This window comes from Podarcis cretensis, assembly GCF_951804945.1.
Source record: "Podarcis cretensis genome assembly, chromosome: 4".
Classification (NCBI taxonomy): Eukaryota; Metazoa; Chordata; class Lepidosauria; order Squamata; family Lacertidae; genus Podarcis; species Podarcis cretensis.
In genome coordinates, this window is record NC_137173.1 from 60,250,492 (window position 1) to 60,262,483 (window position 11,992).

The following is an 11,992-nucleotide window of genomic DNA, read 5'->3' on the forward strand; positions in this document are numbered from 1 at the left end:
TTAAAGCTTTAGGGAAGCAGTCAAAAAGTTTATCGTGCCTGAAAGGGCTGCCAGTCTCTTTACACTAGCTAACATGATTACACTGGTCTGCAGTGTACTCCAAATCAGGTCCAAAAAAGAGCAGAAAATGCAGCCACTAATCAGGGGGAAAAACCTGATTCTTTAAAACTCTTACAGTTTCACAATAGCCTTATTTTCTTTTGTTTTGGTTGACCATTTAAGCTCAAGCAAAGGAACAGAAATGGGATTTTCATCATGTAAAATAGGTGTGGAGAACCTTAGGCTCTCCAGATGTTGATGAACTGCAACTCCCATCAGCCCCAGCAAACATTGGCCAGGCATGATGGAAGCCGTAGTGCAGCAACATCTGGAGTGCCAAATGTTCCGCACACCTGCTGTACGCATGCAGTGCTCATGGTCATTTCCAAACCTGGCTTTCGGGGTATCAGTTAGATGAGCTCTTGGGCATCTTCTCAATGCGGATAAGAGCATAGCCTGTGTTATGCTAATTTGCATCCCTACAATTTGGTGGTAGTTTCAAATGTAGTTTACTATGCGCTGCCAGGGTCGGAAAGGTCTGTCATTTGGTAACAAAGAAGACTGATCCCACTGTACTCACATGCATGTTCTTCCATGTGTCTAAAGGGGCACACGGGGTTAGGAATGGATGTGAACTCTCAGAAAATGTGAAGCACACAAGACCCAGTTCAAACCAATTCCTTATCTTCCTAGCTTGTCTTACAGCTGGCACCTGCACTTCTTAGAATGTCATTCATAATAATAATAATAATAATAATAATAATAATAATAATAATAAATTACTTATATTCCGTCCATCTGTCCAGGCCTCCCCAGCCACTCTGGGTGGCTCCCAACAGAATATTAAAAACACGATAAAACATTAAACATTAAAAACTTCCCTAAACAGGGCTGCCTTCAGATGTCTTCTAAAAGATAGAAAAGATAGATAGTTGTTTATTTCCTTGACATCTGATGGGAGGGTGTTCCACAGGGTGGGCACCACTACCGAGAAGGCCCCCTGCCTGGTTCCCTATAGCTTCACTTCTCACAGTGAGGGAACTGCCAGAAGGCCCTCGGCTCTGGATCTCAGAGTCCTGGCAGAACAACGGGGGGTGGAGAAGCTCCTTCAGGTATACTGGACCGAGGCCGTTTAGTGCTTTAAAAGTCAGCACAATAATATGCCAATACCCATTTTATTTCACAAAGATACCACCAAGCTATTATTTTGGTGCTAGTGGGTCCATATTCATGTTGTATGCATTCATTTTAAGCATTGTCCTTGCCATTTTTCTTCAGGTTGGCAAAGCACTGCCGTAATGTTTTATAGTCTGCAGGTATTCTAGTGGGACGCGGGTGGCGCTGTGGTCTAAACCACTGAGCCTAGGACTTGCTGGTCGGAAGGTTGGCGGTTTGAATCCCTGCAACAGGGTGAACTCCCATTACTCCGTCCCAGCTCCTGCCAACCTAGCAGTTCGAAAGAACATCAAAGTGCAAGTAGATAAATAGGTACCGCTCTGGCGGGAAGGTAAACGGTTTCTGTGCGCTGTTCTGGTTCGCCAGATGTGGCTTAGTCATGCTGGCCACATGACCCAGAAGCTGTACGCCGGCTCCCTCGGCCAATAAAGCAAGATGAGCGCCGCAACCCCAGAGTCATCCACGACTGGACCTAACGGTCAGGGGTCCCTTTACCTTTACCTTTATTCTAGTGTGCTGTTGCACCACATTGAGTTGTACACCTGAATGATATAAAAAGGTACAGGCGTGGTTTTCCTTTTGACCCCAGGCCTGCCATAGGAGTTATATGTTCATGCATACAAACTGCTGCAAAAGAGAGATCCTGACAGTGGTCACAAACAGATCGACTCATCAGAGAGCTAAAGGTTGGCTGTAAACAGAGCCATTACACAGAGTGTACCATTAGACAGAGTGAGGCACCTGTCTCAGGTGGCAGGTGCTCGGAGGCAGCCATAGCAGTCTGTTGCTATTTCCTCTGCGCCCCTAGCATTGTCACATGGCCACTTCTTGACCTCCTCATTTTACCTGCTCTCTCAGGTGTGGTGACAGATGCTCTTCATCACCTCAGAACAGCAGCTCACTTGGTGTTTTTAGGGGAAGTAGGAGTGAAATTGTTACGGGCAGTAAAATGCCTTGGGCTGGCCCTGGATGCAGCTCCCTTTTCAGAGTACATTCTGTTGCCAAATGGTGTGACATTCATTGAAATGAACTTATGCAAAAAAGGGGGGGTCATGCATGAAGCAACATCATATACAGGGGCAGATCTACTATGAAACTAATGAAGCTTAAGCTTCAGGGCCCTTCATCCCAGAGGGGCCCCAGAAGCGACTTTATTCATGCATGTATATAACATTTCTTTAATTTCCACCACTCCCCCCCCCCGTAACTTGAAAACTACAAGGCGTAGGAAATATTTATTCACACCAGTGACTTTGACATGCGAGACAATCCAGTACAGCAATTTTAATCAAAATCTGAGCTGTAATACTTAATTTTTAAAAAATAAAATAAAAATGGTGGTGATTTTCTCATGGAACAGCCCCACTGAATAAGATAACAGTGGTTACCCAGTGGTTGTAACCATTGCTGGTTGCAAAGTCCCAAAAATGTAGGTCCACCACATCCTGTTGGCCGTATATCCTGCTCTTGGCACTGGGAATGTGGGTGCTTGGGCACTGTCTGAGCATGAGCCAGAACTGAGCTGCAGGCAGCTGTCAGAGATGAGAGGAGCCAGGAGCTGGGATCCAAGAGCCTGGAGATGTGCCAAGGAGTCGAAGGACAAAGCCAGGCCCAGAAGTCAGAGCTGATGAGGACACTGAAACACACAATAGTCAGAGAGAAACATTTTTGCTCCGTCAAAATACCAGCCCAAACATGAAAGCCTTTTATAGTCCTGCCTAGGAGGACCCAGTGGTCAGCCTCTGAGTGGATGGCTCCAGTCCAGAGCTTGCGAATATTTCTCAGCCCAGGGAGATACTCCAACCTGCACTTCTCACGACTCACCACATGGGGGAGCTGAACATAGGAACCAAGGGTTCCCAGCTTCAGCACCTGACAGCGTTTAAGCATACACAAGAAGTAAATGCAGATGTGTTGGCCCATAAGATGGGAGCTAGTGGGGGGGGGAGCAATTCAAAATCCTTATTAAGGCAATACCTCTGTTAGGTTAACCACAAAAATACTGTGGAAGCTTTTGAGTTCTCCAAAACTCTTCATCAGATGACCCCCCCAAAACACACACACACACACACACACACACACACACACACACACACGGGATTGGTAGGACAGAGTGGGGGCAGAAAAGATTGGCTCAAGATGGAATGGTTGGGAGGAGGTAACACCAAGCACGTCTGAGAGGGAGAAACACACCATGGCCATTCCCCATTTTTTGAACTATAAAAAACCCCAACTGTTACTCAGCTAGCACACTATTTCATGACTTGGAAGTACAGTTTCTGCATTTGGGCTGTGTGCACACCAACGCTTTAAAGCACATTCAAAGCACATTCTTTCCCCCAAAGGATTCTGGGCACTGTAGTTTGTTACGGGTTGCTGGGAATTGTAACTGTGAGGGATAAGCTGCTTCTAGAATGCGCCTCATATAGACCGTATCTCATACACATTTTTGAATATTTTTCAGTATTTGCAGTAGGGAGAAGGAGACGAAGCACTTTAGTTATGTACATATCACCGGCTTAAAATGTAGCTCGGTTCTCCCTTTTCTCGATATGGATCAAAGCCAATGGGGGAGGGACACACAACACTTCATAATATGTAGCAGGATAGATATGGGCCGCGTGTTTACTGTTTCTCAAACCAGCGGTTGAACACACACTGCATGAACACACTCTCCACTGGATGGAGAGTGAATAGCAGTGTGTACAAAGGTGTGCACATTAGAGACAGCCATTGCAAATGTGCAGGTGACAGCGCATGCGCAGATGATGGCTTTGTTGAATAGGATTACGGGATGTGGGGTTACAGGTGCAGGGAAAGAGATCAGGTAATTGGCGTTGGGTGAACACATCCCTGCCCCCTCTCCAGTGTGTGCAGCAGTGTAAAAATGTGTGTTAAGCTACTGATGCATCCATTGCCACAGTTTCTCAAGAAATGGCAGGCTAGCTGTGGAGTGTGACTGGTGTCATGTGTGCATGGCTTCACAAACCAAAAGTGGGAGCACAATGGGTGCGCGTAAACGGGTGTTTGTACACAGCCTCCGCCAAGAAGGAATGAGTTTTCCACCCTCTTTCGCCCTCATCCGTGTCTCCTCCTGCAATTACTTAGCATTATAGTTGTAAGCATTTTTAACCCTAAAAGAAAGCATTTGGCGAGGCAGGCTGTGTGTACGAGAGAGGCATTGCGCAAAGTTGGAGCTGTATTTCATCGTATCGCATCGCTCTGCATTTTAAAGAGGCGAATTAATCACTAAACTGCTGTTCAGTGCTTTAAACTACCAGCTGTTCAGCGCCCTGAATTACAAGATTTATCCTTCAGGATTGTTTTGTGAATCATTCCTTTCCCAGGCTTCCGCAGAAAACCTTCCGAGCACAGTCAGAAGAACCTTCTGGGGAGCGGAGGAGGGGGATTAGGCAACCTGACATCTGGCTCCTCTTTGGTCTTCCACACATATCAGATGACATGATGACAGCAAATCCCTGGTGGGCCTTACAGCTTAATTACCAGGATCATGGGCTTTTCCTCTCTTACCCACTCTCTTGGAATTTTATTCAAATGTGGGGGGTTGAGAGATCTTGCTAATTCTGTTCTGTCAAGCTTTCTGCAGCCCTGTCGTAACTGTAAGGAAAATGCACTGAGCTCACACAAAGCAGCTGGGAACAAACACCGGAGCGCTGTTGCAAACCTCCAAGGCGAGACCAGCGAGGGCAGCATGCCAAAGAGGGAGCAGCCTTTTCTACAGTTCTCACTGAGGCAGAAAACCTATTTGCAGCACCGTGGCCTCTGAGCTGGTTACAACATCCCCTGTGTGCAGCCGATGCTACCTTGCTTGCAAGTGGGCGAGAGATCCAACTCCCTGCATTGGGAATTCCAGTTAGGGGCAATTGTCTGGGCAAGCAAAGTCTATGACCCAGACATTATTGTCAAGGGTGTAGAATTGGAGCAATTCTTCCCAGTGTAAAGATTATTCAGTTGGAAAAGCTCTTACTTACAACTACGCTATAACTTGAAAGAGGGCAGAGTCCATAGAGCGCATGCAGAAGGCGCCAGGATCGATCCCCAGCATCTCTGGTTGAAAGGATCAGGCGCCAAGTGATGGCAGAAATCTCCATCTAAAAAACCAATGAGGCCAAAGCAGACCATACCGAATGACCAATCGTCTGCCCGTGGTCTAAGGCAGCTTCCGATCACATTCCTAAAACATATACTTGTTGACTCATGCAGTTAGCTATGTGCTTAAGGCTCATGACAGACAAGAGGTGAAGCCAGCCTGCATGATCTGCGCTGGAAATGTGCATTATTCAGGGAATCACATTAACCTTCTTCAGGGGATGTAATGCTCTCTCCCCCACCTGAGCAAACATAATGGTCTGCTACCTTTTGGTGCACAACAACAAGGCCAGGTGGCAGTCCACGTTCTCTGGGCAGCCCAGGCTTGAACCCAGGAAAAGTCACTTCCGTGCCGCTAATGCAGCATAAGCAATGTGGGAGGCAGCAATTATGAGTTAGCAATCTCTGCAGCCACAGCAGTCACTGTGATTCCCCCGTGGTTTGAATTCACCCCCAGAGGTGCACTCTGTTGTCTCTCGAGACAGATGGATGCCAGCATGTAAGTAGTATCCTGTCAGAAAGAGCAAAGATAAGTGCTCTCCCATCCTTCCATTGCAGCCACCCTCCATAAGGGGGAAGCCTCCTGTCCTCTTAGAGGATGTAAGATTTAGTACTCGGGAAGATCAGGGTTTAAATTGTGATGGTAGTCTCTGCAAGTGCAGGAGCTTCCCCACTTCAGACGTTGGCCCCCCAACTCATGGAAGACAGTGCAGACAGTGATGAGGAGAGAGATGGGTAGCCAAGAGCTCTCATGCTCTTGCTCTCTCTCTTGCTTATTCAATCAACACATATTTGAGCCTACATCTTGGCTAAGCCATGGTAGTGGGGACCATTTTTCCAGCCCAAAGGCCACATTTTTCTCTGGACAATATTCTGAGGGCCAGATGGCAGTGACAGGCACCACATGAATTGTCTCAATCTGCCCTCTGGTGTTGAGTTCTTGTTTGTTTGGCATATTTATTCACTCACTCACTCCTGTCCTGGAGCCCAAGACAGCATACATGAGGTACTCAAGGGGTCTCTAATCCAGGAACCTCTTTATTCAGCTCTACCTCTACTGGCCAGACCCAGACCTGCATAAGCAAGGCGACTATCATCCAACTTCAGACCACTGTCCTTCTCCGCATGGCTACACTTTGGCCCTTACTCCAGGGATGACTAGCCTGTGGCTCTCCAGATGTTGTCGGCCTCCAACATCCAGCAGCCCCAGCCATCTTGGCTAATAGTAAGGAATGATGGGAGCTGTGATCCAGCAGCTTCAAAGGTTGTTCACTCCTGCTTCAATTGGTTGTGGTTGAAATGCCAAAGTTCATTCTGTCCTGGGTAAAGTCCTTCTGAAACAGCTCTGATCCAAGTGAAATGGTTACTTTCCATATTGCTGCAGTAAACCAATGGGGATTTCACTAATAAATATAATTCTTTTTATAATAATATATTTTATGTTTGCACATGGATATCTGGTAGTTGGTTCCTGCAGAAAACCATGCAAGTGCCATTTGTTAGTTTACACTGCCTTAGGAATAAAAATGTCTATAATAATAAACAGTAATACTGTAGGTTCAAATGTAAGGTAAAGGTAAAGGGACCCCTGACCATTAGGTCCAGTCGTGACTGACTCTGAGGTTGCGGCACTCATCTCGCTTTATCGGCTGAGGGAGCCAGCATACAGTTTCCGGGTCATGTGGCCAGCATGACTAAGCCACTTCTGGCGAACCAGAGCAGCGCACGGAAACACCATTTACCTTCCCACTGGAGCGGTATCTATTTATCTACTTGCACTTTGACATGCTTTCAAACTGCTAGGTTGGCAGGGACCGAGCAATGGGAGCTCACCCCACTGCGGGGATTCAAACCGCCAACCTTCTGATTGGCAAGTCCTAGGCTCTGTGGTTTAACCCACAGCACCACCCATGTCCCTAGGGTCAATTGTACAGAGGGTCAAATGTACAGAGGGTTAAAAATGTACAGAGGGATAGAATGGGGGTTGAAATATTCAGACCTTTGGGCAGCTGTTGAGACATTTTGACTGGCATTTTCAAGCTTGTATAGGGTTGAAGCCATAGAACCATAGAGCTGGAAGGGATCACAAGGGTAATCTCTAGCCCAATCCCCTGCAATGCAGGAATTGCAACTAAAAAATCTCTGACAGGTGCCTAACCTTCAATGAAGCAGAGCCCACCACCTTCTGAGGAAGTCCTTTCCACTGATGAACAGCTCTTACCTGCAGAAAGTTATTCCTAATACGTATTAGTTTTCTTCCAAACAAAGAAACATGCTGAACATCAAAAAATGCAGCAACTTAAGAGTCAAACTCTCTAACAAACAGCCCAATATCCAAATGTTTGTTAAAGCTTATCAGGCCCATTAAAAAGGCAAAAGGTAAAGGACCCCTGACAGTTAAGTCCAGTCACAGACGACTCTGGGGTTGCGGCACTCATCTTGCTTTACAGGCCGAGGGAGCCAGCATTTGTCCACAGACAGTTTTTCTGGGTAATGTGGCCAGCATGACTGAGCCGCTTCTGGCAAAACCAGAGCAATGCACGGAAACGCTGTTTACCTTCCCGCCGGAGTGGTACCTGTTTATCTACTTGCACTTTTTGGTGTGCTTTCGAACTGCTAGGTTGGTAGGAGCTGGGACTGAGCAACGGGAGCTCACCCTGTGGCAGGGATTCGAACTGCCAACCTTCTGATCAGCAAGCCCAAGAGGCTCAGTGGTTTAGACCACAGTGCCACCCGTATCCATACCTCTCATTATTGTATAAACATTATTTTCACTTGTTTTACTTCTCCTTCTCCTTCTTACATTTTATGATCCCTAAGAATGGTGATTGTTTCATTTACATTCCTAAGAATCTGGGCTGAGGTCGATGACAACTTTATAAGCTCATTAAGCTTTATGAACTCAGAAACCCTGCATTAAAGCGTTGTTACTGACCAGAGTATTTCCAAATGCTGCACACAATGTGTTACAAATTCAGCATCATGTTACACTTGCATACACACACCAGTAAAGTCCAGTGTCATGCATGCCTTTTCATTCCAATCCTTCCTAAAGCTAATCTGAAGAGAGCTTCCTTGGTGCCTAATATGCCCCTGCCTGTGACCATCTCAACCTCAGTCCGCTTCCAGTGGTTCTTCTGCCCCTCTTCCTTTCCGTGCCTTCTGATCTGTGAGTGTCTGCAGCAGGCTGTGCTCTTTAAGCAATGCTCACTCATGCAAGTGTGTCAGCGCTCTTTACATACATTAAAAGATTTTAATTGAGAGCTTGATGCATTTGACCTCATCCCTATCTGACATTTATGTGTATCTCACACACACACACACACACACACACACACACACCCAAAAGCACAGGGCAATCTGTCATGGCTGGCAAGCTCTGTTAGATAAAGAGCTGAAAGGAGGAAATGAAATATCTAGAAAGGGACTCCACCACAGTGCAGAAAATGGAACACAGCTGTATGAAATATCTCCTAGCTCTGTCGCGTATGGGGCACAACTAGTGTTGTTATCCGCAGCAACTGCAGCAGCAAAAAAGAAAAGATCTAGATACAAAGAGTGGGGACTTTCACTTCTTGTATTTTTATTTCTGCCTTTCATAAAGTCTGAGGAAGCCTACACACGGTTCCCGAGCAACCTCCCGGCCAGAAATGTGCCACACTCAGATTTCTGTGGCTTCAGCAAGATGGCAAACTCATGTGTCTTCAGACTGTACGCTGCAGCTCTATTTCTCAAGAAAGAAATAGACGTAAAAACTTGACAGGGGTCGAGCAAAGAGACCATCATTGTGCTGTGTGGGGAAGGGGAGAATTACCGTATACATTTACTGTTACTGACATCCAGCATTCTGAGAAGTTCAGTGATGTTAACAGTTCTCTTGTACTTGCTAGCTGTCTGACGTATAAACTTGCAATAAAAGAAGATACTTCAAAATGCAACTTTTTAATGATTACTTCTTACATAACGTTTTCCCCCATTTCCAGTGCAAAAAAAAAATATGTGTCATTGCAAAACAAAACAAAAATAAACTCTGATAGTACTAAAACTTACACCTCTCTATTTACCACCAATTTCCAGAGGAGTAAATGTTTTCTAAAATTAAGGCTTCTGTTGCAGCATACAAATCACCACAATGTCAATTTAAACAGTACATAAAAGGAAAATTTTCATGGGACTGTCTGATATATATGCCTCCTCTGTTCCTTTCAAATCAGATGTTTGACAGAACATCGCTCAATGCATTTCACTGCAAAGGAACATCGAAGTAGGCGGTGATGAAACATGAAAATAAATAAATAAATAAATTGCACTTCTGTTAAATGCACACCTTCACCCACAAAAGGGTGGTAAATACAATTTACCTTAAATGTTAAGAAGGCTGCTTGATTACATGTCCTAGTAACGGTAAACACATGCTAACTGTTCCCTTGACAGCATCTGTTGGGAGGAATACCTGTGGAACAGGTGCTGTCAAGAAATCACACTTTACAAAAACAACATAATTATTAGCACTGTACAGCAGTACGGTGCCTGCAATGTAGAGCAAAAGAAATTACATAACGATATTCCAACAGCTTGCGCAATTCTTTACCCTCATGGAGCACCGCCTTGAATCTTCTGGATATTCATCTCTTCACTCAGCTCCAAGATGTCCTTGTGAAGCGAGTCCATTGTTTCAGAAACCTTCAACACTATATTTGCAAATAAAGATATCAGTTAAAGAATCAGGTTTGGAGAAAAACCACAGCACTTTAGGGTACATTTCTGCTGATTCTTGTGCAAATGTCTTATTCATTTTCCTCACTATGCCCCAGGGCCGTTAAGAGAGGGTTCAAACCCTGGTGAAAACAAATGGACGGGGTCCCCCACCAATGGTGGACTGACTAAAACTCTTTACAGGGGATTTGCAACTGGTGATGTCCACAGCAACCGAGATGGAATCACTTAGGAATCAGAATAATTTTGTCCATAATAGTAAAAAACATTTCCCTACATTTCTAAAACCCAGAGGCTCAGATAGATGAATTAGGCCTACACAATAGCTTAGTTACTCTACAAACTGATAAGTTATATGTCAATTTAATGGTTTGATGGCTTCCCTTAAGAATCCTAGGGATCACATTTTGGTGTAAACCCTGGTATCTTCTCTTAGATATCTCTTGTCCCAAACTACAGCTCCCAGGGAAAAGAAAATGTCTGTTAAACCATTCTAAGATTATAGTATAGAACCAGCATGTTCAGTCAATATCCCAATCAAGGCCAAATTTAAACCGTCCATAAAATAGAAAAGATTTCTGTTTTAATGGCACTGCTGTAAACAGTTTGCATGCATCTTTTCCTCTGAAAAGGATTTCTTTTTTTTTACAAAACTTATTTGTCTGTGTTAATCAAGAGGATCTATCTTAATTAAAAGTCCTAAAAATATTTCCTGTACTGAGATATAAAAATATAGTATTATGACAGTTAATTGTTCAATTAAACAGCTGAAGGTGATATGATAGCCTTAAAAGGGAACAAACATAGATTGAGTTCAGAAAATGAAAGCAATGTGAATATGATATCATTTTGGGGAAAACCAAAGTTTCCCCATCGAAGTGACAAGCCTCAACAACACATTTCTTCCCATTACGAAACAAAACGATTCTGGTTATTTTAAGCACATTGCTGTGGAATGATACAAAACGAGGACTCAAAGTAGCCAAGAAGACAAGATTATATGTTCACTTAGTTGAAGAATTAGGAATACTTAAACATCCAATTAGTTAGAAAGGTGAGATGCGCTCACAGATGACATAGCATAAGGTTCTGCCGCTACAAGAGCTGTTTTCCTGTAGAGCCTATTCTCAAGTCGCAAGAGGGAAAGGCACATAGGCTGAGTTCCTCCGTGCAGCTTATCTGGCTCAATATCCCTCATCTAGCCTGGCAGTGTGATTTTTAACAAAACCATTAGTCATTTGAATGAAGGCAGCTTGAGCACAATTGATTCTTTCTGATCCATCCCAAGGAATTAATTTTGGAGACTGCAGGGTGGTTTCCTGTAACATAAAATGGTTCCTTTTGTGCTCCGTGAGGCCCAGACCCCACACACCACGCAGCCTACGTTTTCCACACATGCAGCGAGAGTCCTTGAGGCTTAGCTGTCCAAATGTTTGATGTTGTCGGGAAATAATTTATTGAAAGAGTGGAGCACTGCCTTCCTCATTAATGGAACCTGGTATATAAAACACAGGAAAGGGCCTGCACCAGGAACAGGAAAGGAAACCGTGACATCAGCCATATATTATTCATAACACTATTAATGCAGATTGCAAATCGCCATGCCTCTCCTCCTTTTGGTTCAGTGTGTGTTTTGGTAGCTAAGGGCATCTTTAAAATACGGCAGGATTTCAGAGAGTTCATTCTCTCCTGGCTGATTTTATACCAGAGTGCCCCATCTGGATTTCACGGTGACTGTTTTTCTTCATGCCCCCACAAGTGAGGTCATTTAGATTCTTTTAAGGTTGAGACAACCCATGGAGAGTTTCATCTCCATAGCAAAAAATAATAATACTTATTTCCTCTCCTCCTCCCCTGAAATGAATTGCGGAGGGAGAGAGGGAGAGATTGTGCAAAAAGGACTGCAAGATTGTACTGATGAGAGATGAAAGTCTGAGGCACGTCTCTCTGC

General features: G+C 44.6%; 1 long non-coding RNA gene across 2 annotated transcripts; it reads right to left on the minus strand.

The window, feature by feature from the left end:
- Positions 1-2,315: 2,315 nt before the first annotated feature.
- Positions 2,316-6,708, minus strand: LOC307215336. Of its 2 annotated transcripts, none has more exons than XR_013838451.1 (3): positions 6,473-6,708; positions 5,208-5,327; positions 2,316-2,851 (listed from the first exon to the last, which is right to left on the minus strand). It is a non-coding gene; the product is annotated as an uncharacterized lncRNA (long non-coding RNA). The 2 variants fall into 2 exon arrangements; XR_013838452.1 differs by having other exon boundaries at positions 6,428-6,708.
- Positions 6,709-11,992: the final 5,284 nt, after the last annotated feature.